The sequence below is a fragment of the Macaca mulatta genome, chromosome 2 (genome assembly GCF_049350105.2).
Source record: "Macaca mulatta isolate MMU2019108-1 chromosome 2, T2T-MMU8v2.0, whole genome shotgun sequence".
In the NCBI taxonomy this organism is placed as follows: domain Eukaryota; kingdom Metazoa; phylum Chordata; class Mammalia; order Primates; family Cercopithecidae; genus Macaca; species Macaca mulatta.
The window spans coordinates 120,252,908-120,278,083 of NC_133407.1; the positions used below are offsets into that span (position 1 = coordinate 120,252,908).

Here is a 25,176-nt window from a genome sequence, read left to right on the forward strand (position 1 = left end):
TACAGGGTTTCTTTTTGGGGTGATGAAAATATTCTAGAATTGGATAGTGGTGGTAATTCCACAACTTTGTGGATATATTTAAAACCATTGAACTATATACTTTATTATTTATTTGAGATGGAGTCTCACTGTGTCACCCAGACTGGAATGCAGTGGTGCCATCTTGGCTAACTGCAACCTCTGCCTCCTGGGTTCAAGTGATTCTACTGCCTCAACCTCACAAGTAGCTTGGATTACAGGTGCCTGCCACCACACCCAGCTAATTTTTGCATTTTTGGTAGAGATGAGGTTTTGCCATGTTGGCCAGGCTAGTCTCAAACTCCTGACCTCACGTGATCCACCCACCTCGGCCTCCCAAAGTGCTGGGATTACAGGCGTGAGTCACCACATCTGGCTAAACTATATACTTTAAAAAGATGAATTTTATAATATATGAATTATATCTCAAGGTGGTGGGGAGGACTAGGCATTCCTTGAGGTCAGAGACTCCAAGCAGCAGAAACTCTCTCCTGTTGCTGAGTTTGAACAAATAAGCTGCCATGAGTTTTATAGCTGCCAACAACTTGAAGGAATTTGGGAGCAAACCCCTTTTGTAGTTAAGTCTCCAAGTGAGAATGCAGTCCAGCTGCATGATTTCAACCTTGTGAGACTCTGAGCACAGACCCCAGCTAAGCCATGCCTGGACTTCTGACCTGCAGAAACTGCGAGCTAATACAGTTTTGTTCTAAGCCACTAGGTTTGTGGTAAGTTGTTATGCAGTAATAGAAAACTAATACAGAGGTTACAATATGCCTGGCATTTGGCATCTTCTTTTTCTTTTCTTTTTTTTTTTTTTTTTTTTTTTTCTTGTTTTTTTGAGAGAGGTCTTGCTCTGTCACCTAGGCTGGAGTGCAGTGGCACAATCTCGGCTCACTAAAACCTCCACCTCCCAGGTTCAAGCAATTCTCCTGCCTTGGGCTCCTGAGTAGCTGGGATTACAGGCACATGCCACCAGGCCCAGCTAATTTTTGTATTTTTAGTAGAGACAGGGTTTCACCATGATGGCCAGGCTGGTCTCGAACTCCTGACTCAGGTGATCTGCTCGCCTCGGCCTCCCAAAGTGATAAGATTACAGGCATGAGTCACCGCACCGGGCCAGTGCTTTGTATATTTTAACTCATTTGATTTTCACAACAATGCTATGAGTTAAGTACTCACATTATTCCTATTTTTCTAATAAAGAAGCTCATAAGGTACTAGTGTTTTTTCAAAAAAAAAAAAAAGTGGCCAGGTGCAGTGGCTTGCACCTGTAATCCCAGCACTTTGGGAGGCCAAGGCAGGTGGATCACAAGGTCAGCAGTTCAAGACCAGCCTGGCCAACATGGTGAAACCCCATCTCTACTAAAAATACAAAAATTAGCCAGGCATGGTGGCGCACGCCTGTAATCCCAGCTACTCAGGAGGCTGAGGCAGGAGAATTGCTTGTACCCAGGAGGCAGAGATGGCAGTGAGCCAAGATCAAACCTCTGCACGCCAATCTGGGTGACAGAGCAAGACTCCGTCTAAAAAAAAAAAAACAAAAAAAAAAACCAACATGCAGAACAGGATGAATAGTGTGTTAGTATTTATATCAAAAAATGGAAAATACAGTTAAATATATACAAATATTTACATCTATTTGCATAAAACCTTAGTGGAAGGCTACATAAGTAGCTAGCAATATTGTTTGCCTATGGAAAAGGAACAGGGGCTAGAAGGTAGAGATGGGAGAGACTTTTCCCTCTATATCCTTTTATACTTTTCATGTAAAAGACAGGTTTAAAAAACACATATATAAATATATATATATTCTTTTTTTTTTTTTTTTGAGACAGGGTCTCACTCTGTCATGTCATGGCTCACTCCAGCCTTGACCTCGTGGGCTCCATTGGTCCTCCTGCTACAGCCTCCAAGGAGCTGGGACTACAGGTATGTACCACCACACCTGGCTAATTTTCTTAGTTTTTGTAGATACTGGGGTCTTCCTATGTTGCCCAGACTGGTCTTGAACTCCTAGGCTCAAGCAATCCTCCTGCCTCAGCATCCCAAAGTGCTAGAATTACAGGTATAAGCCACCGTGCTTGGCCAAAAGATGTGATTTTTGATGCTCACATATATCTTGAGCCTTGTAGGTCACACAGCTAGGAGGCTTTTTGTTTTTTAACATTTCCATTAAAAGACAGTAGTAAAGATAATAAAGTCCAGTCAACAAAAAAGTACCACTAGCATCTAATTCATAGAACTTTAAGGATCTTAGAGATTAATTAGTTTGATTCATTTTATGGATGAAGAAAATATTACAAGGTTACAACTCCATTATCCATTCAGATGCATTAAAAAATGTGAAATTGTCATTCCTTCCATATATCGATGACTTCCAAGGAGTCATCCTCTTTCCCCAAAGGGCTTGTCTGGTTACTCATTGAGCAAATATTTCTTGGGTGTGTCCTAGGGAAGCCTGAGAAAGACCCACTTAGTTTGGCAAGAAACTGTGTTGAAGTTGATTCATGGTTAGTGACTGGAAGAAAAACTTCCATGCAATGAGGACAAGCAGCAAAAGGGAGAGATTCAATTGAAAATAAGAATATAGTTAGCAACGAACAAGAAGCAAGTATCCTCTCACCAACACAGCTGACTCTGGTAACCACAAACCTCAGCTAAACCCAGAAGTCAAGAGCTGTCACTTAAGTTTTGTTTCATTTCTGAGTGAAATACTTCTAAGACTTTATTACATGCAATGCCATGGATTAATCTCATAGACATAATGTTAAATGAAAGACGTACTGTATGATTCCATTTACATGATGTTCAAGGACAGACAAAAATAATCTATGGTAATAAAAGAATTGTGGTTCCCTTGTGGGGGTGGGGGTGGTAGGTAATTGACTCAAAGGGGACATGAAGGAACTTTCTGGAATGATGGAAATGCTTTGTATTTTGATCTGGGTGGTAGTTATACAGACGGGGCATACACATATAAGTATTCATTGAACTGCATGCTTAGAGTTGCATTTTATTGTATGATGTTATTCTTCAATCAAACAAACAAAAACAAAAATTTCTCATTATTCCAGGGACAAAAATAAGAATTCTTTATGTGGGCCATGGAGCCTTACTGATTCTGACCTTTACCTGCCTTTCCATCTTGCACTTCACTTCCCTAAGCTCCTCCTTGGTGCTTCCTATGTCTGGCACGCTTGCCAAACTCCCTGGCCATGCAATCGACCTCGGCACATGATATTTGCCCTGTATGGGATGTTATTTTCCCCCGTGCCACCCTCTTCTCCAGTTCCAGTAAGCTCCTGCACTTCCTATGGCTGAAGCTGCACTTCCTTTGGCTGAAGCTTCACTTCCTTGTGTGAACTTCCTTCATAATCTACCCCCTTTCTAGGTCGGGTTCCCCATTGGATGCTCTTACAGAATTTTGCTCCTTTTGACTCAGACCATTTACCTCCCAATTTCCTCAATTTGTAATTACTCCCTCATTTGTGGGACTATTTAATTAAATCTGTCTCTCTCACTAGACTCTGTGCCATTCCATGGACTGAGGGTCAATGTCTGGGTTTTGCTTACCGTGCTATCCCCAGGGCTCACCATAGTGCCTGAAACACAGTAGGTGTTTACTAAATATGTTTTTGGGCTGGGCTTTGTGGCTCATGCCTGTAATCTCAGCACTTTGGATCACGAGGTCAGGAGATCCGGGGGTGAAACCCCGTCTCTACTAAAAATACAAAAAAAAAAAAAAAAAAGCCTGGTGTGGTGGCAGGCGCCTGTAGTCCCAGCTACTTGGGAGGCTAAAGCAGGAGAATGGCGTGAACCCGAGAGGCGGAACTTGCAGTGAGCTGAGATCACGCCACTGCACTCCAGCCTGGACGACAGAGCTAGACTTTGTCTCAAAAACTAAATAAATAAATATGTTTTTGACTTCTGAGGATAAAGTGACTATCTGATATTCTCTGGCAGGAAAATTGCTGATGTCTCACATAATGTGATTTGGATTTATCCCCATTAAATGTTTACTGGTATATCTTGCTTTAAGCAAACTGAATCCATTATATGGAAATCTGTATTTATCCAAAATATAAATTAGAGTGCATCTGTAAATGCCTGTTACATGATTTATACAAGTTCCAGGTGTTTTTTACTGCATTTGAGAAGATAGATGAGCTTCAATTTGCCAAATTCAAGACTAGTTGAAATCAATAGGATTTGACAATTTGAAGTGATGGTTGTCTTCTATCAGCTGACTGGCCAGTATAGACGTAGTCATAGAGTCATTTACACCACTGCCATTGTCATCTGAACAAAGACCTAGATTTATACTAACTTCACGTTGTGGTTGGTGGAGTTCTGTAAGTAAGAAGGAGGCTGGTGCCAACAATCCAAGTTACACAAAGAGGAAAAAAAAATGCTCAAGAGGAAGTGGTACACTACAAAAGTGCAAACGTAGGTGGAATGTGTGAAAAAAATATTTTTCAAATTAAAAGTGTCTTCGATTCTATGTTTTTATGATAAAAGAGGCCAAAAGAAAGTTGTCTGGAACTTCATATTTTTAAGATAATCCATCTCAGCACTCAATTTGGAAGACAGTGAATTAGTTGGAGGAAAAGAAGTAACAATACAGAGAGAACATGTGAATAACACCTTGCAATTTACCAAATGCTTCACTTATTCTCTCAACCTGCTACCAGGCCCTAAGCTGGGCTTCCAGGTTATAGCTGTAAACAAGTAGATCCATCCTGACCCTATTTGTTTTCTGATGCTTCCATACCCATTGCCTCATTTAATCGTCCCAGCATTGTCAGAAAAACATTGTTACATTTGTCAGATGAGGAAATGGTAACTTAACTGCCTTGCTCAAGGAAACATCACCAATAGGTGATGGAACAGAACTCAGATTTGCCTCCTAAATTTAATTGCAAACCCTTACAACTACCCCAATTCTACTTGCTTGTAGGTCTCTGGGATGGCTACTTTGTTTATCAAGACTCTCAATGGAAATCAAGAAAAATTACAAAGTTACACCACTGGGCACTTTAATCATTCATCTATGTATCATTTCTCTCCCTTGTTTTGTCCTTTTATTTTTCTGAGTGAATAGGAATATTCCCACCAACTCCCTTAAAAACACAAGTTTCTTCACTCATTTCTCATAGCTCCTACAGATTTGTAGATGATTTCTGGGCAGACAGAAGTAATCAAGTCATCCAATTTCTTTGGCTGACCAATAACTAAATTGAGAGCTGCTTCCCTTTTAAATCACATGATTCAGGTTATTGTTTTTATTATTTGGTGCTTCGTAGTACCAGAAAGGTATTCAGACTTAATTTTGGACATTTTCTCCCAGTCCATAAAAGCCTGGTAATAAAAAAAATTTTGACATGACCTTCTGCTATATGGTTGGTGCTACAAAATGCTGATTTTAAGAGTAATTAGCAAAAATCCATCAACATATGAAGAGATAAAATATCTTATATTCATACAATGAAATATTATTTGTCCATAAAAAGGAATGAAGAACTGATACATCCTGCAACATGGATGAACCTTGAAAACATTATGCTAAGAAAAAGAAGTCAGTCACAGAATGCTGTATATGGTATGATTCGGTTTATAGGAAATGTCCAGAACAGGGAAATCAATACAGACAGAAATTAGATCAGTGGTTTCCTACGGCTAGGGTAATGAGGGAATTTGGGGAGATAGCTAAAGGGTATAGGCTCTTTTTAAGGTGATGAGAATGTTCTAAAATTAATTGTAGTGATAGTTGCATAATTCTGTGATTATCTTAAAGACAATTGAATTGTATGCTTCAAGTCAGTGAATTTGTGTGGTGCATGAATTATATCAATGAAACTTTTTTTTTTCATGTCTGACGGGTAATGTGCTGACATTTATGAATTACCAAAAGATTTAAAACTGGTTTTTTTATTTATTTTAATTTTTTTAATTTATTTAATTTTTTTGAGACAGAGTCTTGCTCTGTAGCCCAGGCTGGCATGATCATAGCTCACTGCAAACTTCAATTCCTAGCCTCAAGTGATCCTCCCACCTCAGCCACCCAAAGTGCTGGGCTTACTTACAGGGTGTGAACCACCATGCCCAGCCTAAAACTGTTTTTTGTTTTTTGTTTTTTTTTTTAAAGGAAGTTGATATAGTGTTCCACTAATAACTTGGGGAAAATTCTTTCTCAAGTATATAATACAGGAAGTTGACAGGCAAGTAGTACTTAAATTTATGTTAATTGTGTAGAAAGAACTGAATAAATCATTTCCTGTTTTCTCTCCACCTGCCCCCACCAAAAAAAGAAAAGAAAAAATTCTAAATTTGACCAATACAATAATAGCAAGATAATGCAAATATTACAATGGGATATGGCCTGGGTCAATTAAAGCACCAGCAATTGACATTGGACCCTACACCTTATGCATGTCTATATCCAGCCATGATGTGAATATGTAAAAGTGCTAGCTGTGTCTTCTCCTGACTTGTTTGTTTGTTTTGAGATGGAGTTTCGCTCCTGTTGCCCAGTCTGGAGTGCAATGGTGCCATCTCAGCTCCCTGCAATCTCCACCTCGCGGGTTCAAGCGATTCTCCTGCCTCAGCCCCCAGAGTAACTAGGATTACAGGCATGCGCCACCACACCTGGCTAATTTTGTATTTTTAGTAGAGACAGGGGTTTCTCTGTGTTGGTCAGGCTGGTCTCGAACTCCCGACCTCATATGATCTCACCCGCCTTGGCCTCCCAAAGTGCTGGAATTACGGGCGTGAGCTACCACACCTGGCTGTTTTCCTGATTTTTATATTTTAATGATTTGTATTAGAGTTAATTAATATTAACCCTCTTCAAAAAGAACATTAAACCTAAAGTCCAGTGACTCAGCAACATTAAATATTCCAGATTCTTTTCCCCAAAAAATTCCATTTCAACTCTTTGAAACAAAAAATTAGATAATGGTTTGGCCTTAAATGCCTTCCCCATAATACTCCCAAGTGAAAAAAATATTTTTTCCTAATTATTTTTTCATTTAATGTAAAACATTCCTAGTTAAAAGAGATTCTCAAAAATAGAGCTTTACAAAAAATATGAGTTCAAGTTTCAGTACCCTCCCCTCCCCCTACCCCCTGGCCCAGTGGCTCTGAAAAGATAGGCAATTAATTGTTATAAGTTTTTTCCTAAGAAATCTTTGGGGAACCAGCCAAGTTTAAATAGGGTAATTGGTAGGTCTATGGTTGCAATTTACATAAATTATAGAAACGTAACACCAGACATTTATCTAATTGAAGAAAATGTGGTGTTCAGTTACTTATCTAGAGGAATTCTACTAGCCGTTTGTGCCATTTGGTGATTAGTCCATTCTCTTGAGAATCTGAGTTGCTCTAGAGACAGAATATATGATAATAATGGTTCAAAAAATCAGTTTTGCTTTACTTAGCAACAACTCAAAATACATATTAAAAATAAAATACTATTCATACACATTTTCTTGATAAAAATAGTATTGAAATAGTATAAATCCGTAATTCCTTTAGAAGATGCTTATCCACATTCCTGTTAGAGATGTTGAGTAGTTAACACTCACCAGATAATGCTCTCCTTCTTTCCTTCCCTCCTTCCTTCCTTCCTTCCTTCCTTCCTTCCTTTCTTTTTTTTGACCGAGTTTCCCTCTTGTCACCCAGGCTGGAGTTCTGTGGCGCAATCTCAGCTCACTGCAACCTCCGCCTCTTGGGTTCAAGTGATTCTCCTGCCTCAGCCTCCCAAGGCTGAGACTACAGGTGTGCGCCACCACGCCCAGCTGATTTTTGTATTTTTAGTATAGATGGGGTTTCACTGTGTTGGCCAGGCTGGTCTCGAACTCCTGACCTCAGGTGATCCACCTGCCTCGGCCTCCCAAAGTGCTGGGATTACAGGCGTGAGCCACTGCACCCAGCCAATGCTCTTCTTTCTTTCAGTGCTCAAGAACTCTTCACTCTCTTAATCAATCTGTTATTATAGGTCCTATAGCGCTTTGTTGAATTTCTGTTTACTAGAAATAGAATAAGCAATGTAAGATATTTAATTTTGTCAAAGTTGTTCCAGATCTCTTATACTAAATAAGTATAAAGACACTATATATGTGACACATGTGAGTATGTGTGTGTGTATATATATGTGAGTGTGTGTGTGTGTGTATATATACATTTTTTTTTTTTTTTTTTTGCCCAGGCTAGAGAGCAGTGGTGAGATCACAGCTCACTACAGCCTTGACGTCTCAGGCTGAGGTGATCCTCCCACCTCAGCCTCCCGAGTAGCTGGGACCACAGGCATGCACCACCACCAGGGCTAATTTGTATTTTTTGTAGAGATGGGATTTTGCCATGTTGCCTCGGCTGGTCTGGAATTCCTGGGTTCAAGTGATCTGCCTACCTTGGCCTCCCAAAGTGCTGGGATTCCAGGTATGAGCCACCATGCCCAGCCTGATAATAAGCAAAATTCCACTTCCCTAGTGCTACAGACTAAATGTTTATGTCCCACCCAAATTCATATGTTGAAACTCTTAGGACTTCACCATCCTTGATAATTGTCAGATAAAGAAGTAGGACCTTTGGGAGGTAACTAGGTCATGAGGGTGGAGCCCTCATGCATGGGATTAGCGTCTTTATAAAACAGACCTCAGAGAGCCCCTTTACCCCTTCAGCCATGTGAGGACACAGTGGAAAGATGGCTGTCCATGAATGAGGGAGTGGGTCCTCACCAGACACTGCATCTGCCGGTGACTTGATGTCAAACTTCCCACCCTCTAGAACTGTGAGAAATAAGTGTTTGTTGTTTATAAGCCACCAGCATATGGTACTCTGTTATAGCATCCCAAACAGACTAAGACATCTATTTCTTACCTAAAGGAGTTTGAAGTGGGGTCAAATGCAAGTTTTACTTTCTTTTAAATGTAAGAGGCCAGGCGCAGAGGCTTATGCCTGTAATCCCAGCACTTTGGGAGGCCAAGGCAGGCAGATCACAAGGTCAGGAGTTCGAGAAGCCTGACCAACGTGGTGAAATCCCTGTCTCTACTAAAAATACAAAAATTAGCTGGAAGTGGTGGTGTGTGCCTGTAATCCCAGCTACCTAGGAGGCTGAGGCAGAAGAATTGGTTGAACCTGGGAGGCAGAGGTTGCAGTGAGCCAAGATCACGCCACTGCACTCCAGCCTGGGCAACAGGTGAGACTCTGTCTCAAAAAAACAAAAAAAAAACCCAAAAGACATAATAGCATACAGTTCTGCCTCAATGCCTCAAGCACCTTTAACCACAGTCTGTCTACAATAACCTAGGACATTCAAAAGACAGGAGAATGCCTCATACCCTCATGCTGAGACACTGATAATTTGGAGCGTACTACATTGACATCACTGGCACCCACTTAGTAAACACCTGCAATTACTTAGCAATCAGTTCTTGAACAATTTGTGTTTGCTAAGAACTATATCTGGGGCCGGGCGCAGTGGTTCACGCCTGTAATCCCAGCACTTTGGGAGGCCAAGATGGGCGGATCACGAGGTCAGGAGATCGAGACCATCCTGGCTAACACGGTGAAAGCCCGTCTCTACTAAAAATACAAAAAAATCAGCCGGGCGTGGTGGCGGGCGCCTATAGTCCCAGTACAGAGGAGGCTGGCAGGAGAATGGCGTAAACCCAGGAGGCAGAGCTTGCAGTGAGTGGAGATCGCGCCACTGCACTCCAGCCTGGGCAGCAGAGTGAGACTCCGTCTCAAAAAAAAAAAAAAAAAAAAAAAAAAAGAACTATATCTGACCCAGGTAATAAAACATAAGACACAGTTCTTGCTTATAAATACACTAGCAGAAGAGATAAAGACTATCTTGTAGAGAATAGCTGAGTCAGTGAATGTCAGAGATGAGGAGGAAGGGAAGTGGCATGAGTGGAATTCCAGGTAGAGAAACAGTGAGGGGAAAAAAGAACAGATACCAATGTGAGAAACAAAAAGATTTCTGCAGCAGGGAAGCACAGTTGGCTGTTGTGGTATACAGGATGAGGCAGCAAGTGGAGAGGCAGGCTCCTCTGAAGGCTCTAGCTGAATCAGAGAACATACGCCATGTTAAGGGATTTGGATTTAATCCTGATGCAAAATATAAGAAGTTAAGGATTTTAGGTAGAAGCTGACGCAATCAGTCATGCATTTTAGACAGATCATTCTGAGTTTCTTTGTTTTTAACTTTTCATTTCTTTCTCTCTTTCCTTTTTTCTTTCTCTTCCTTTCCTTTCTTTTTCTTTTTCCTTCCTTCCTTTCCTTCCTTCTTTCCTTCCTTCTTTCTTTCTTCCTTTCTTTCTTAGGGTCTCACTCTGTCACCCAGGCTGGAGTGCAGTGGCACAATCACAGCTCACTGCAGCCTAAATTTCCAGGGCCCAAGCTATCCTCCTACCTCAGCCCCAAGTAGCTGGGACCACAGGTGTGTGCCACCACACCCAGCTAATTTTCTTATTTTTTGCAGAGACAGGGGTCTACCTGTGTTGTCAGGCTGGTCTCGAACCCTTGGGCTCAAGCAGTCCTCCCAATTTGGTATTCTAAAGTGCTTTATTATAGGTGTGAGCATTGTGGTTCTTGTTATAGAAGGTGAATTTTAGGTGGATTGGAGTCAGCAAAACTAGTGAGGACATTGTTGCAAAAATCTAGGAAAGGATGGCTTAGAACTTCTCCATCCTTGGTAGTTGTCAGCCTAGATACAAACTGAGGTTGCACTACAGTGTGAGAGAATTTCATAGAAGAAGGAAAGAAGTAAAGAGATGGGTTTTACTAAAGTATTAGTAATCACAGTTACTAAAGGACGCTGCCATTTTTCCCCCATGCCCCACCACATTCCTTTTTTAAACATGTTAGTAATTTATAATTTTCTGAAAGGACCAAATAATAAACCATAAAATGATGATGCCAGGTGTTTTGTTATGTGTTTTTGTTGTTGTTGTTGTTTTGAGATGGAGTCTCACACTGTTGCCCAGGCTGGAGTGCAGTGGCTCGATCTTGGCTCACTGAACCTCTGCCTCCCAGGTTCAAGTGATTCTCCTGCCTCAACCTCCCAAGTAGCTGGGATTACAGGCATGCGCCACCATGCCCAGCTAATTTTTTCGTATTTTTAGTAGAGATGGGATTTCACCATGTTGGCGAGGATGGCCTCAATCTCCTGACCTCGTGATCTGCCCACCTCACCTCTCAAGTGCTGGGATTACAGGCGTGAGCCACCGCACCAAGGTGTTTAATTGTTTTTGTTTTTGTTTTGTTTTGTTTTTGAGACACTGTCTCTCAGGCTGGAGTGCAGTGGCAAGATCTAGGCTCACTGAAACCTCTGGCCCCTGGGCTTAAGCAACCCTCCCACTTCAGCCTCCCAGGTAGCTGGAACTACAGGTGCATACCACCGCACCCAGCTAATTTTTGTATTTTCTGTAGAGATGGGGTTTCACTATGTTGCCCAGGTTAATCTTGAACTCCTGAGCTCAAGCGATTCACCCAGCTTGGCCTCCCAAAGTGCTAGAATTACAGGTGTTTTAAAAAAGCCAAATAAGGGATATAAACACTTCTAATTCATAATTCAGATGCGGAGGACCTTACAATAGTTAACAATTTTCTTTTTTTTTAATTTTTTATTTATTTTTTATTTTTATTTTATTTTATTTTATTTTTTTTTTTGAGACGGAGTCTCGCGCTGTCACCCAGGCTGGAGTGCAGTGGCCGGATCTCAGCTCACTGCAAGCTCCGCCTCCCAGGTTCACGCCATTCTCCTGCCTCAGCCTCCCGAGTAGCTGGGACTACAGGCGCCCGCCACCTCGCCCGGCTAGTTTTTTGTATTTTTTAGTAGAGACGGGGTTTCACCGTGTTAACCAGGATGGTCTCGATCTCCCGACCTCGTGATCCGCCCGTCTCGGCCTCCCAAAGTGCTGGGATTACAGGCTTGAGCCACCGCGCCCGGCCTAGTTAACAATTTTCAAGCTAAAAATCACATCACCTATAAAACATTATAAGTGTTTTCCTTATTGAAATGGTTTAGTGGAAGGCCACAGGGCTTGAAATGGAGTGATGGAACACAAACATATAAGAACAGATAAGAAGAGTGGATGGTTGGCTTAGGAAGGTTTTCTCTTTCCATTCCAAGACTAGATGCTGGCAATATCTGGTATGTCAAACTAAGATATGTAACATTTAAAGACACAATGTTGTTTTTATTGTGAAAATAGTTTAAATATGTTTAGAATATAAAATTTGGGCTGGGCATAGTGGCTCACACCAGTAATTCCAGGACTTGGGAGGCCAAGGCGGGCGGATCACCTGAGGTGAGGAGTTCGAGACCAGCCTGGCCAACATGGTGAAACCTTGTCTCTACTAAAAATACAAAATATAGCCAGGCATCATGGCGCATGCCTGTAATCCCTTGAACCCAGGAGGCGGAGGTTGTAGTCAACTGAGATCTTGCCACTGCACTCCACACTGGGCAACAACATGATAGTCTGTCTCAAAAAAAAAAAAAAAAATTGTGCCAGACCCTTGCAGAATGCCTGAGACACCTCCATGAAATTCTAACACTGCATACTAAATGCTTTATAATCCTTCTGTTGAAAACCAGACATTCAAGAGCATACAGCTTAATTCCAGCAGAGGGCAGCAAAACTTCACTAAGCAGTTTTCAAAACCCTAGCAGCTTTTCTGTATTACCTAACAGCAGTTAAAAAATATTCCCCAGAAGAGTTCTGTAGTTCCACAACTACAATCTCATAGTAGTTGTGGAATTACAGTATTATCATACTTATATTTAGGCAGGACAGAATTCTTCCCAGAGTTCAAAGACTGTGGAAGGCTCTTAGATGGATAGGACCCGGGGCAATGACAAGAGGGAATAAAGATGAGCCACAATGTCTTAGTGGGGTCATCTGCCTGGTGGTTTTCCAACTCTTTTACAAAGAGTCATGATTTAAGGTACAATGGGATTCTTTTAAAAAATATGTTGTCACTGCAGGTGTGGTGGCCCATGCCTGTAGTCCCAGCCACTGGGGAGGCTGAGGTGGGAGGATCACCTAAGCCCAGGAGTTAAGAGTCCTGCCTGGGCAACATAGTGAGACCGCATTTATAAAAGCATGCATATATATGTGTATATATATATACACACACACACATATACACACATATAGTTGTTTAAGCATGTGTATATATATTTATAATAACAGTTACAACATATATATGTTGTAACTATGTGTCTTGAGTTTTCTCATCTGTAAAATTGAGATAATAATTGCACCAGCAGGGTGTGGTGACTCCCACCTGTAATCCTGGCACTTTGGGAGGCTGAGGTGGGTGGATCACAAGGTCAGGAGTTCGAGACCAGCCTGGCCAATATGGTGAAACCCCATCTCTACTAAAAAATAAAAAAAAAATAGCTGGGCGTGGTGGTGGGCACCTGTAGTCCCAGCTACTCGGGAGGCTGAGGCGGGAGAATTGCTGGAACCTGTGAGGCAGAAGTTGCAGTGAACAGAGATCACAGCACTGCACTCCAGCCTGGGCGACAGAGCGAGACTCCATCTCGGAAATAAAAAAAGAAAATGGCACCTAGGCCAGCACCTGCAGTGGTTCACACCTGCAATCTTAGTGCTTTGGGAGGCCAAAGGGGGAGAATCCTTTGAGGTCAGGAGTTCAAGACCAACCTGGGCAACAAAACAAGACCCTATCTCTACAAAAAAATTAAAAATTAGCTGGGCATGGAGGTGCATGCCTGCAATTCTAGCTACTCGGGAGGCTGAGGCAGGAGGATTCCTTGAGCCCAGGAGTTCAAGGCTAGAGTGAGCTATGATCATGTCACTGCACCACACACTGTATAATAGGGCAAGACCATGTCTCAAAACAAACAAAATAAAATGATTGCACCTACATCTTAAGAGGTTGTTGCACAGATTAAGTGTAATGTAAAATCACTGGAACACTGTTAGCTGTTTTTTAAAAAAAAATTGTAAAATACATAACAGAAAATTTGCCATCTCGACCTTTTTTTTTTCAGACGGAGTCTCACTCTGTCGCCCAGGCTGGAGTGCAGTGGTGCAATCTAGGCTCACTGCAACCTCTGCCTCCCGGGTTCAAGTGATTCTCTGGCTGGCTAATTTTTGTATTTTTCATAGAGGCACGTTCACCATGTTGGCCAGGCTGGTCTCAAACTCCTGAGCTCAGGTGATATGCCCACCTTGGCCTCCCAAAGTGCTGGAATTACAGGCGTGAGCCACTGCACCTGGCCTCAACCATTTTAAGTGTACAGTCTACATAAGCAGAATATATATGGGAGAAAACAAGCATACAGTCCAATAGTGTTAAGCATATTCACACTGTTGTACAAATAATCTATCCTCTTTTCATATTGCAAAACTGAAACTCTATACCAATTAAAGAACAGCTCCCCATTCCCCTCTCCCCGCAGTACTTAGTAACCATCACTCTACTTCCTGTCTTTATAAATTTGACTACTCTAAGTAGCTCATAGAAATGGAATCATATAGTATTTGCCTTTTTGTGATTGGCTTATTTCACTTAGCATAACGTCCTCAAGGTTCATCTATGTTGTATCATATGTCAGGATTTCTTTTTAAGGCTGAATAATATTCCATTGTTTGTATACAGAGCTGTTACATTTTAAAACAGAAATTTAAAAAATGACTTTGAGACTCCTGCTTCCAGTCTTACTGATCCCCCATAAACAACTAGAAAACTGGCCAAAATACTCTAAACAACTATATTCAGAAATCAGACAATAGGCAGTGTAGATCGTAATCCCTAAAAGAAAGGCAACAAGAAGGTAAACCCTAAAACCACACCAGAATTTTGTCTGAAGGCAATTTCGAGGTTGTGGATGCAGGGAGGGGAATGCAAGTGAAGCTGAGCAATCTCTCTAAGATTTGGGGAGCAGAAGGTAACTGAAAGTTGCCAGGCAAAATTCTAGAGAATTGGAAGCTTTGTAGAAAAAGTTTCAGAAGACTGTATAGCAAGTCCCCTTGACCATGCATGTGTGAGGTAAAACCTTCACAGGGCTGAGAAAATAAAGACTGGGAATTGTAAACTGAATAATACTCAGTGTTCAAACTGGGTGAGGAGAAGTGAGAACTTCAATTAGCCAAGGTCCTGAATAACCAATGGAAAGTCTTCAATAATTAACTGAGCCATGTGACAAATATTCAGGGGGATCATGCTTAGATGAAATAATCCTTGAGTAAAGGCTAATCTATATTTGCCACAGCAAAAATTAAAATAGGCCTTGAAAGTATCAAACTAATCTATAATTAGCTTACCTGCCTGCCATAACAAAGTCTCATCTTCTCTTCTCTTCTTTCTCTTCTCTTCTTTCTCTTCTCTTCTTGTTTCCAGCTGTGATTGCACCACTGCAGTATGATGGTGCACTCATGGCCCACTGCAGCCTTGACCTCCTGTGCTCAACTGATCCTCCTGGCCTCCCAAAGTGCTGGGATTATAGGCATAAACCACCATGGCCGGACTAATATTCTTCTTTTTTATCAAGGTGCTCAACAAAAGTAAAAAGGCCTAATATCCTTAAGATAACAACAGCAACAAAATTCAGATGCTCACAATGTCCAGCATCTAATAAAATATTACTAAACACGCCAAGAAGCCAGAAAGTGCTGGCTTATAACCAAGAGAAAATCAATCAACGAAAACAGACAGAAATGATAGGGATGCTGGAACTAGCAGATACAAATATTAAAATAACTATTATAAGAGTGTAAACACAGTTAAGTGAAAATATGAATATCATGAGCAAAGAAATGAAACTACAAAAGAGCAACACATGAAATATCCAAAGATTAAAATATATTATCAAATGAAAATGGAAGTTTTTCTGGAGGTATTGAGATTAGACACTGCTAAAACATAAATCAGTAAACTTAAGAACCTAGCAATATAATCTGTTTTTAAAAATGAAGCACAAATGTTAAAAATATTTTTTAACCAAATGAACAGAGCCTCACTGACTTCTGGAAAAATATGGAGTGGTCTAACATATTCATAATTGGAGTCTCTTAAGGAAGGATAGTACAAAAAAACTATTTTAATAAATATTGGCTTATAGTTTTGCAAATTTTATGGAAATCACAAACTCAGAAACCCAAGAAATTCATTGAATGCCAAGTAGGATAAACATTCTCATACATACAAACCTCACCAAGGCATGTCATAATTAAAATCACTAAAAACCAATGATTAAGATACAATCTTACATGCAGGCCCCTCTCAACCCCAAATACACATTACATACAGAAGAACAAAGATAATAATTATTCTCAGGCTTCTGGTTAGAAACTGCAAAACATAAGACAATGAAGTAATATCTCTAAAGTGCTGAGAGAAAAAAATTATAGATTAAAACTCTATTTTCAGTGAAAATACTGTTTAAAAACTAAAACAAAATTAAAGATTTTTCAAATAAAAGCTGAGAGGTTTATTGTTAGTATATATCTCCAATATAAAAAATGTTCAAAGAAAGTTCTTCAGACTGAAATAAAATGATACCAAATGGAAACTTTTTTCTGTACAAACGAAATAAGAGTACTAGAAAAGGTAAATACGGCTGGGTGCGGTGGCTCACGCCTGTAATCCCAGCACTTTGGGAGGCCAAGGCGGGCAGATCACCTGAGGTCAGGAGTTTGAGACCAGCCTGACCAACATGGAGAAACCGTGTCTCTACTGAAAATACAAAATTAGCCAGGCATGGTGGTGCATGCCTGTAATCCCAGCCACTCCAGAGGCTGAGGCAGGAGAATTGCTTGAACCTGGGAGGTGGAGGTTGCAGTGAGCCGAGATGGTGCCATTGTACTTCGGCTTCAGCAACAAGAGTGAAACTCCATCTCAAAAAAAAAAAAAAAAAAAAAAGAAAAGGTAAATATTTTCACAGATATAACAATTTTTTCTAATTGCTTTATTTCTTTAAAAGAAATATCTCTATCTCTATTATGTGAAAATAATAATAAATTTTGGAGCTTAAAACATGAGAAGACACATGTGTAACAACACTACCACAGAGAAAGGGGTGAAGGAAATGGAAGTATATTGGTGTAAGATTCTACGTTATACATGAAACGGTATGATATTATTATTATTGAGATGGAGTCTCACTCTGTCACCCAGGCTGGAGTGCAGTGGTGCCATCTCAGCTCACTGCAATCTCCACCTCCTGGGTTCAAGCAGTTCCCTGCCTCAGCCTCCCAAGTAGCTGGGATTACAGGCGCCTGCCACCACTTCCGGCTAATGTTTGTATTTTCAGTAGAGATGGGGTTTCACCATATTGTCCAGGTTGCTCTTGAACTCTGGACCTCATGATCCACCTGCCTCGGCCTCCCAAAGTGCTGGGATTACTGGCATGAGCCACCGCGCCCAGCCGGTATGATATTATTTGAAGGTAGATGGTGATAATTTAAAGAACAAACACTAAACAAACAAACAAAAAAACAAAAAAGCCCAAAGAGAATAACTACTAAAGGGCAGATTAAGTATTAGAAAATACTTAATTAAGTATTAAGTATTAGATTAAGTATATATATATAAAGTATTAGAAGGTGTGTGTGTGTGTGTGTGTGTGTATATATATATATAGATATAGATTAAGTATTAGAAAATACTTAATCTGGTCAGGTGCAGTGGCTCACGCCTGTAATCCCAGCACTTTGGGAGGCCAAGGCAGGCAGATCACTTGAGGTCAGGTGTTGGAGACCAGTTGGCCAACATGGCGAAATGCTGTCTCTACTAAAAATATAAAAAACAGCCGGGCGCGGTGGCATGTGCCTGTAATCCCAGCTACTTGGGAGGCAGAGGCATGAGAATGACTTGAACCCGGGAGGCTGAGGTTCCCTTGCCACTGTACTCCAGGCTGGGTGACAGAACGAGACTTTGTCTCAAAAAACAAAAAAAAAGTAATTAATCCCAAAAAAGTTGGGAAAGAGAGAAAGTGGAATCTAAAACAAATGGAACATACAGAAAACAACTAACAAGATGGCAGACTTAAAATGAATTATATTATTAATTACATTAAACATAAAGGGTATAAAGTTTCCAAATGAAAGAGACTGTCAGGCTACATTAGGAAAAAAAAAGCAAGAGGCCAGGCGCGGTGGTTCATGCTTGTAATCCCAGCACTTTGGGAGGGTAAAGTGGGCAGATCACAAGATCAGGAGATGGAGACCATCCTGGCCAACATGGTGAAACCCTGTCTCTACTAAAAATACAAAAATTAGGTGGGCCTGGTGGCATGTGCCTGTAATCCCAGCAACTCGGGAGGCTGAGTCAGGAGAATCGCTTGAGCCAGGGAGCCAGAGGTTGCAGTGAGCCGAGATCATGCCACTACACTCCAGCCTGGTGACAGAGCAAGACTCCGTCTCAAAAAAAAAAAAAAAAAGGCAAGACTCATATACATACTGTCTATATGCTGTCTGCAATAAATCTATTTAAATATATATTAGGCTGGGCGTGGTGGCTCAAGCCTGTAATCCCAGCACTTTGGGAGGCCAAGGCAGACAGATCACTTGAGGTCGGGAGTTCGAGATCAGCCTGGCCAACATGGTAAAACCCCATCTCCACTAAAAATACAAAAAATTAGCTGGGCGTGGTGGCAGGTGCCTGTAATCCCAGCTACTTGGGAGACTGAGGCAGGAGAATTGCTTGAACCCAGGAGATGAAAGTTGCAGTGAGCTGAGATTGGGCCATTGCACTCCAGCCTGGGTGATAGACTGAGACTCTGTCTCAAAATATATATATACACACACATACATACATATGTACACATAGATTAAAATATATAAGATGACAAAATATATACCATATATGCTACAAGTCAAAAGAAAGCTAGAGTGGTTATGGTAATATAAAGAGACTTTATAATGAGGAATATTACTAGAGCTAAGGGAGAAACATTTCGTAACCATGAAGGGGTAATTTCATCAAGAAGATAAAACAATCCTGAATGTGTTGGTATCCAATAACCTTCAAAATACATATCCCAAAACTGATAGAATTTAAAGGAGTAATAGACACATCCAAACTTACAGTTGGAAATTTTAGTACTTCTTTAATTAATACAAAAAGTAGACAGAAAATCAAGGCCACGTGTGGTGGCTCACACCTGTAATCCCAGCTTTTTGGGAGGCTGAGAAAGGAGTTGGAGAAGTAATTTTCCTGGTTTTTGGCATGATGGGTGATTTTTTATTATATTCTAGACATTTTTCTATTACAATAGGAGAATATTACTTAAATTTTTTTAATTTTTTTTTTTTTTTTTTTGAGACGGAGTCTCGCTCTGTCACCCAGGCTGGAGTGCAGTGGCCGGATCTCAGCTCACTGCAAGCTCCGCCTCCCGGGTTTACGCCATTCTCCTGCCTCAGCCTCCTGAGTAGCTGGGACTATAGGCGCCCGCCACCACACCCGGCTAGTTTTTTTGTATTTTTTTAGTAGAGACGGGGTTTCACCGTGTTAGCCAGGATGGTCTCGATCTCCTGACCTCGTGATCCGCCCGTCTTGGCCTCCCAAAGTGCTGGGATTACAGGCTTGAGCCACCGCGCCCAGCCTACTTAAATCTTTTAACAGGCAGTTACCTTGTTTAGGTTACTGTGCAGGTCCTGGCCTAATTTTATGGGCTGTGGTTCCAATGACAGGTTTTCAGAGCCTTTTCAGTGTAATTTTGGTCTGCTTGGTTTATCTGGGGCTGCTGAGGCTCCCACTGGTCCTTGTTGGTGCTGCTGGAGGGAACAGAGGTTCCCCAGGCTGGACCACCAGGTGTCTCTCAGTTGGGGAGATGAGACTCAGAACCTTGAGGATGAAGATGTCTCTCCGGTTGGATGCTTAGCAGGATCCCCTTTGCTTGTGGGGGCCAACGACTGCTTCCTGGGCCAGGTTCTTGCTGTGATGGGACCTTGCCATCTCTGGGTCGGGAAGAGGAGTCTCAGAGGCCAACGGGAACAAAGAGGCTTCCTGGGCTGAGCCACTTGTGGCAGGGTCCCTCTTGCACGTACCCCCTGGTTATCTTGGTATCTCTCAGTGGGGAAGGAAACTATTTCCCATGGCACTTATTGTTAGCAGGGCTCCCAACCGATCCCCATCTCTGGTGGGGCTGGCCTCACCTGGTGGTGTTGGAAGGCTCCTGTTGGATCTGGGAAAATGAGCCTACCTGGGCTGTCTTCTATTGCTGCTTCAAGAAATGCTGGGTCTGGGTCAGTGTCTTCTGTTGAGTGGGGAGTAAGATACCCTGCCACTGTGTTGTTTCTCTGCTTCCAGGGTCCCAAACCAGTTTACCTTCCTATTCTTAGCCTTCAGAGTTCTTCTTTGGTTGCCTCTTGAATTATTTCTAGGGTTTATAGTTGTGCTTAGCGGAGAGGAACAGGGAGGAAAGAGTCTACATCATCTTATCTGGACCAGAAGTTTGATTTATTTTTAGTTTTTAATTTTTTTTAGAGACACGGCCTCGCTGTGTCACCCAGGCTGGAGTGCAGTGGCATGATCCTAGCTCATCGAAGCCTCAAACTCCTAACCTCAAGTGATTCTACCACCTCAGCATCCTGAATAGCTGAAACTAATAGGCATGCACTACCATGTGTGGCTAATGTATAATTTTATTTTAAGTAGAGATAAGATCTCATAACTTTGCCCAGGCTGGTCTAGAACTCCTAGCTTCAAGTGATCCTCCCACCTCAGCCTCCCAAAGCACTGGGATTATAGCCATGAGTCACCATGCGCAGCCCTGGTTTATATTATTTATTTATTTATTTTTATTTTATTTTCTGAGACGGAGTCTCGCTTTGTTGCCTAGGCTGGAGTGCAATGGCATGATCTTGGCTCACTGCAACTCCCGCATCTCAGGTTCAAGCAATTCTCCTGCCTCAGCCTCCCGAGAAACTGGGACTTACAGGCGCCCACCAACACGCCAGCTAATTTTTTGTATTTTAGTAGAGATGGGGTTTCACCATGTTGCCCAGGCTGATCATGAACTCCTGAGGTCAGGCAATTCACTCTCCTTGGCCTCCCAAAGTGCTGGGGTTACAGGCGTGAGCCACCGAGCCCAGCCTACTTTTACTTAGTTTTAATTGTAGTTAAAAAAAAAAAACAAAACATAAAAATTAGCCGGGCATAGTGGCACGCGCCTGTAGTCCCAGCTACTCGGGAGGCTGAGGCAGGAGAATCGCTTGAACCCAGGAGGCGGAGGTTGCAGTGAGTTGAGATCACACCACTGCATTCCAGCCTGGGTGATAGAGTGAGACTGCATCTCAAAATAAATAAGTAAAAATCCCAACATAATATTTACCATCTTAATTGGCTCCAAGTATACAGTAGTGTTAAATATATTAACATTATTGTACAGTAAAGTTCCAGAACTTTCTTATTTTGCAAAACTAAAACTCTTATCTCCATTAAACAAAAACTCCTTATGTTCTCCTCTACCCAGCCCCTGGCAACCACTATTCTATTTTGTTTTTATGAATTTTACTACTTTAGATACATCATATAAGTGGAATCATCCAGAGTTTGTCTTTTTATGACTGGCTTATCTCACCTAGCATAATGTCCTCAAGGCTCAACCATGCTGTAGCATGTATCATAATTTCCTTTGTTTTTAAAGCTGACTAATATTCCATTTTATGTATTTACCATAGTTTGTTTATCCATTAATCCATTGATACTTGGGTTGCTTCCACCTCTTGGCCATTGTGAATAATGTTGAAACAAACATGGGTGTGCAAATATCTTTTCAAGATCCTGCTTTCAATTATTTTGGGTGTATACCCAGCACTGGGCTTGCTGAATCACATGGTAATTCTGTTTTTAGTTTTTTGAGGAACTGCCATACTGCTTGCCATAGCAGTGGCACCGTTCTACATCCCCACTGAGGTACAATTTTTCTACATCCTTGCTAACTTATTTTCTGTTTTTTTTTTTTACAGTAGCCACTAATGGGTGTGAGATAATATCAATGTGGTTTTTATTTGCATTTCCCTGATGATTAGTGATGTTGAACAATTTTTCTTATGCTATTTGCCATGGTTGGTCTTTTTAACTTTAGATTTATAATAGCTGAGTAGGTGAGTAGTGGTATCTCATTGTGACATTAATTTGCATTAACCTAATGACGAGTAATGTTGAATGTCTTTTCATATGCTTATTTGCCATTCATATATCTTCTTTGGTCAGTGTCTAAATCTTCTGCCCCTTTTAAAATTGGGTTGTTTTCTTATTGTTGAATTTTAATTTTTTTTTTTTTTTAGATTGAGTCTCACTCTGTCACCCAGCCTGGAGTGCAGTGGTGCGATTTCCACTCACTGCAACCTCTGCCTCCTGGGCTCAAGTGATTCTCCTGTCTCAGCCTCCCGAATAGCTGGGATTATAGGCACTTGCCACCATGCACCGCTAATTTTTGTATTATTAGTAGAGACCGGGTTTCACCATGTTGGCCAGGCTGGTCTCAAACTCCTGATCTCAAATGATCCACTTTCCTCAGCCTCCCAAAGTGCTGGGATTACAGGTGTGAGTCACCACACCTGGCCGAATTTTGAAATTTCTTTATTCTGGATTCAGATTCTCTGTCAGAGATGTGATTTGCAAATATTTTCTACCACTCTGTGGCTTTGTTTTCAGTGTTTTAATCCATATCTTGAAGAACAGAAGTTCTTAATTTTAATGATGTCTCAGTTATCAATTCTTTTCTTTTGTGGATTATGATTTGGGGGTCCCATTTAAGAAATCTTTGCCTAACCCAAGGTCACAAATATTTTCTCCTGATTTCCTCTAGAGGTTATATAGTTTTCGGTTTTACATTTATGTTTATGATCCATTTATTTTTGTATAAGATGTAATGTAAAGGCCTAAATTATTAGGTTTTGTTGCATATAAATATCCAGTTGTTCTAACAATATGTATTGAAACGATTATCCTTTATCACTGAATTCACTTTGTAATCCTGTTGAAAATCAATTGACCATACATGTTTGGTTATATTTCTGGACTCTTATTTGTATCTATTGACAGTCCACCTTTTTTTTTTTTTTTTTTTTTGAGACTGAGTCTTCCTCTGTTGCCCAGGCTGGAGTGCAGTGGTGTGATTTCGGCTTACTGAAACCTCCATCTCCCAGGTTCAAGTGAATCTCCTGCCTCGGCCTCCCAAGTCGCTGGGATTACAGGTGCGCATCAGATCATACCCAACTAATTTTTGTGGTTTTAGTAAAGACAGGATTTCACCATGTTGGCCAGGCTGGTCTTGAATTCCTGACCTCAGGTGATCCATCCTCCTCGGCCTCCCAAAGTGCTGGGATTACAGGCATGAACCACCGCGCCTGGCCAACTGTCCATCTTTTATTTTATTTTATTTTTTTGAGACGGAGTTTCGCCCTGGTTGCCCAGGCTGGAGTGCAATGGCACAATCTCGGCTCACCACAACCTCCGTGTCCTGGGTTCAAGCAATTCTCCTGTCTCAGCCTCCCGAGTAACTGGGATTACAGGCCTGTGCCACCACACCCGGCTAATTTTGTATTTTTCGTACAGACAAGGTTTCTCCATGTTGGTCAGGCTGGTCTCGAACTCCCGACCTCAGGTGATCTGCCTGCCTCAGCCTCCCAAAGTGCTAGGATTTCAGGCACGAGTCACTGCTCCCAGCCCCAACTGTCCATTTTTATACCAGAATTACACGGTCTTGGCTATTGTAGCATTATAGTGAGCTTTGGGTAAGTCTTTCAACTTTGTTGTTCTTTTTCAGAATTGTTTTGGCTATTCTAGTTCTCTTAGATTTTCATTCCACTTTTAGAATCAGATTGTCAATCTTTACAAAACAGCCCACTTAGATTTAGGTTTGTATTGTGTTAAATCTATGAATTAATTTGAGGGAGAGCTGACATCTTAACAATATTGAGTCTTCCATCTATGAACATGGTGTATCTTTCCATTCTCTTAGGTCTTTTAAGTGTTAATACTTTTTTCTTCAATGTTTTATAATTTTCAGTGTACATTTTGCATATTTTTCTCAAATGTATCTCTAAGTTTTTCATATTTTTGATGCTAAATGGTATTGTTTCAAATTCAAATGTGTCACTGGTCATTGCTATCATATAGAAACATAACGGCTTTTTGTATGTTTATCGTGTATCCTGCAAACTTGCTAAGCTTATTCACTAGTTTTGGTTGCTTTTTGGTATATCCATAAAATTTTCTACCTAATCATGTTACCTGTAAATTAAGACAGTTTTACCTTTCCTTTTACAATTGGGATGCCTTTTATTTATTTATTTTTATGTAATACCCTATTTAGGATCTCCAGTACAATGTTGAATAAAAGTGGTAAGAATGAACATCCTTTTTTTGTTTCCAATCTTAGGGGGAAAGCAGTTTTTCTGTAATGTGGGGTTAGTCATAGTTTGTTATAGATATCCTTTATCAGCGTCATAACATTTCCCTGTATTCCTAGTTTGCTGAAGATTATTTTTTAAATCAGTATGCTGAATTTTGTTAAATGCATTTTTCTGCATCTATTTTTTTTTTTTACTTTGGTAATTTGCATTGACTAATTTTCGAATGTTAAAGCAACTATTTGCCATCATTTTCTTTGCTTCAAGGATTTTTTTTTTTTTTTTTTTTGAGTCGGTGTCTCACTCTGTCACCCAGGTTGGAGTGCAATGGTGCAGTCTGGGCTCACTGCAACGTCCACCTCCCGGGTTCAAGTAATTCTCCTGCCTTAGCCTCCAGAGTAGCTGGGATTACAGGTGCCCGCCCTCACACCTGGCTAATTTTTGTATTTTTAGTAGAGACGGGGTTTTACCATGTTGTCCAGGCTGATCTCTTTGGTCAGGCTGGTCTGAAACTCCTGACCTCGTGATCCACCCGCCTTGGCTTCCCAAAGTGTTGGGATTACAGGTGTGAGCCCCTGCACCCTTTAGTATTCTTGTAATGCTGGTATTTTGGTAATAAATTCAGCTTTTTTATGTTTGAAAGTCTTTGTCTTCATTTTGGAAATATATTTTCATTGTGTACAGAATTCTAGGTTGAGCTATTTATTGTTCTTTCAGTTTTTTTTTTCTTTTTGTTTTTTTAAGACGGCGTCTCACTCTGTCACCCAGGCTGGAGTGCAGTGGCGTGATCTCTGCTCAGTGCAAGCTCCACCTTCTG

The 25,176-nt window shown here is 41.1% G+C and overlaps 1 long non-coding RNA gene across 1 annotated transcript; it reads left to right on the forward strand.

The window, feature by feature from the left end:
- The first annotated feature begins 1,850 nt into the window (after positions 1-1,850).
- LOC144339253 (uncharacterized) lies at positions 1,851-24,093 on the forward strand. The gene is made up of 2 exons (XR_013414077.1): positions 1,851-1,947; positions 23,080-24,093. It is a non-coding gene; the product is annotated as an uncharacterized LOC144339253 (long non-coding RNA).
- The last annotated feature ends 1,083 nt before the right edge of the window (positions 24,094-25,176 follow it).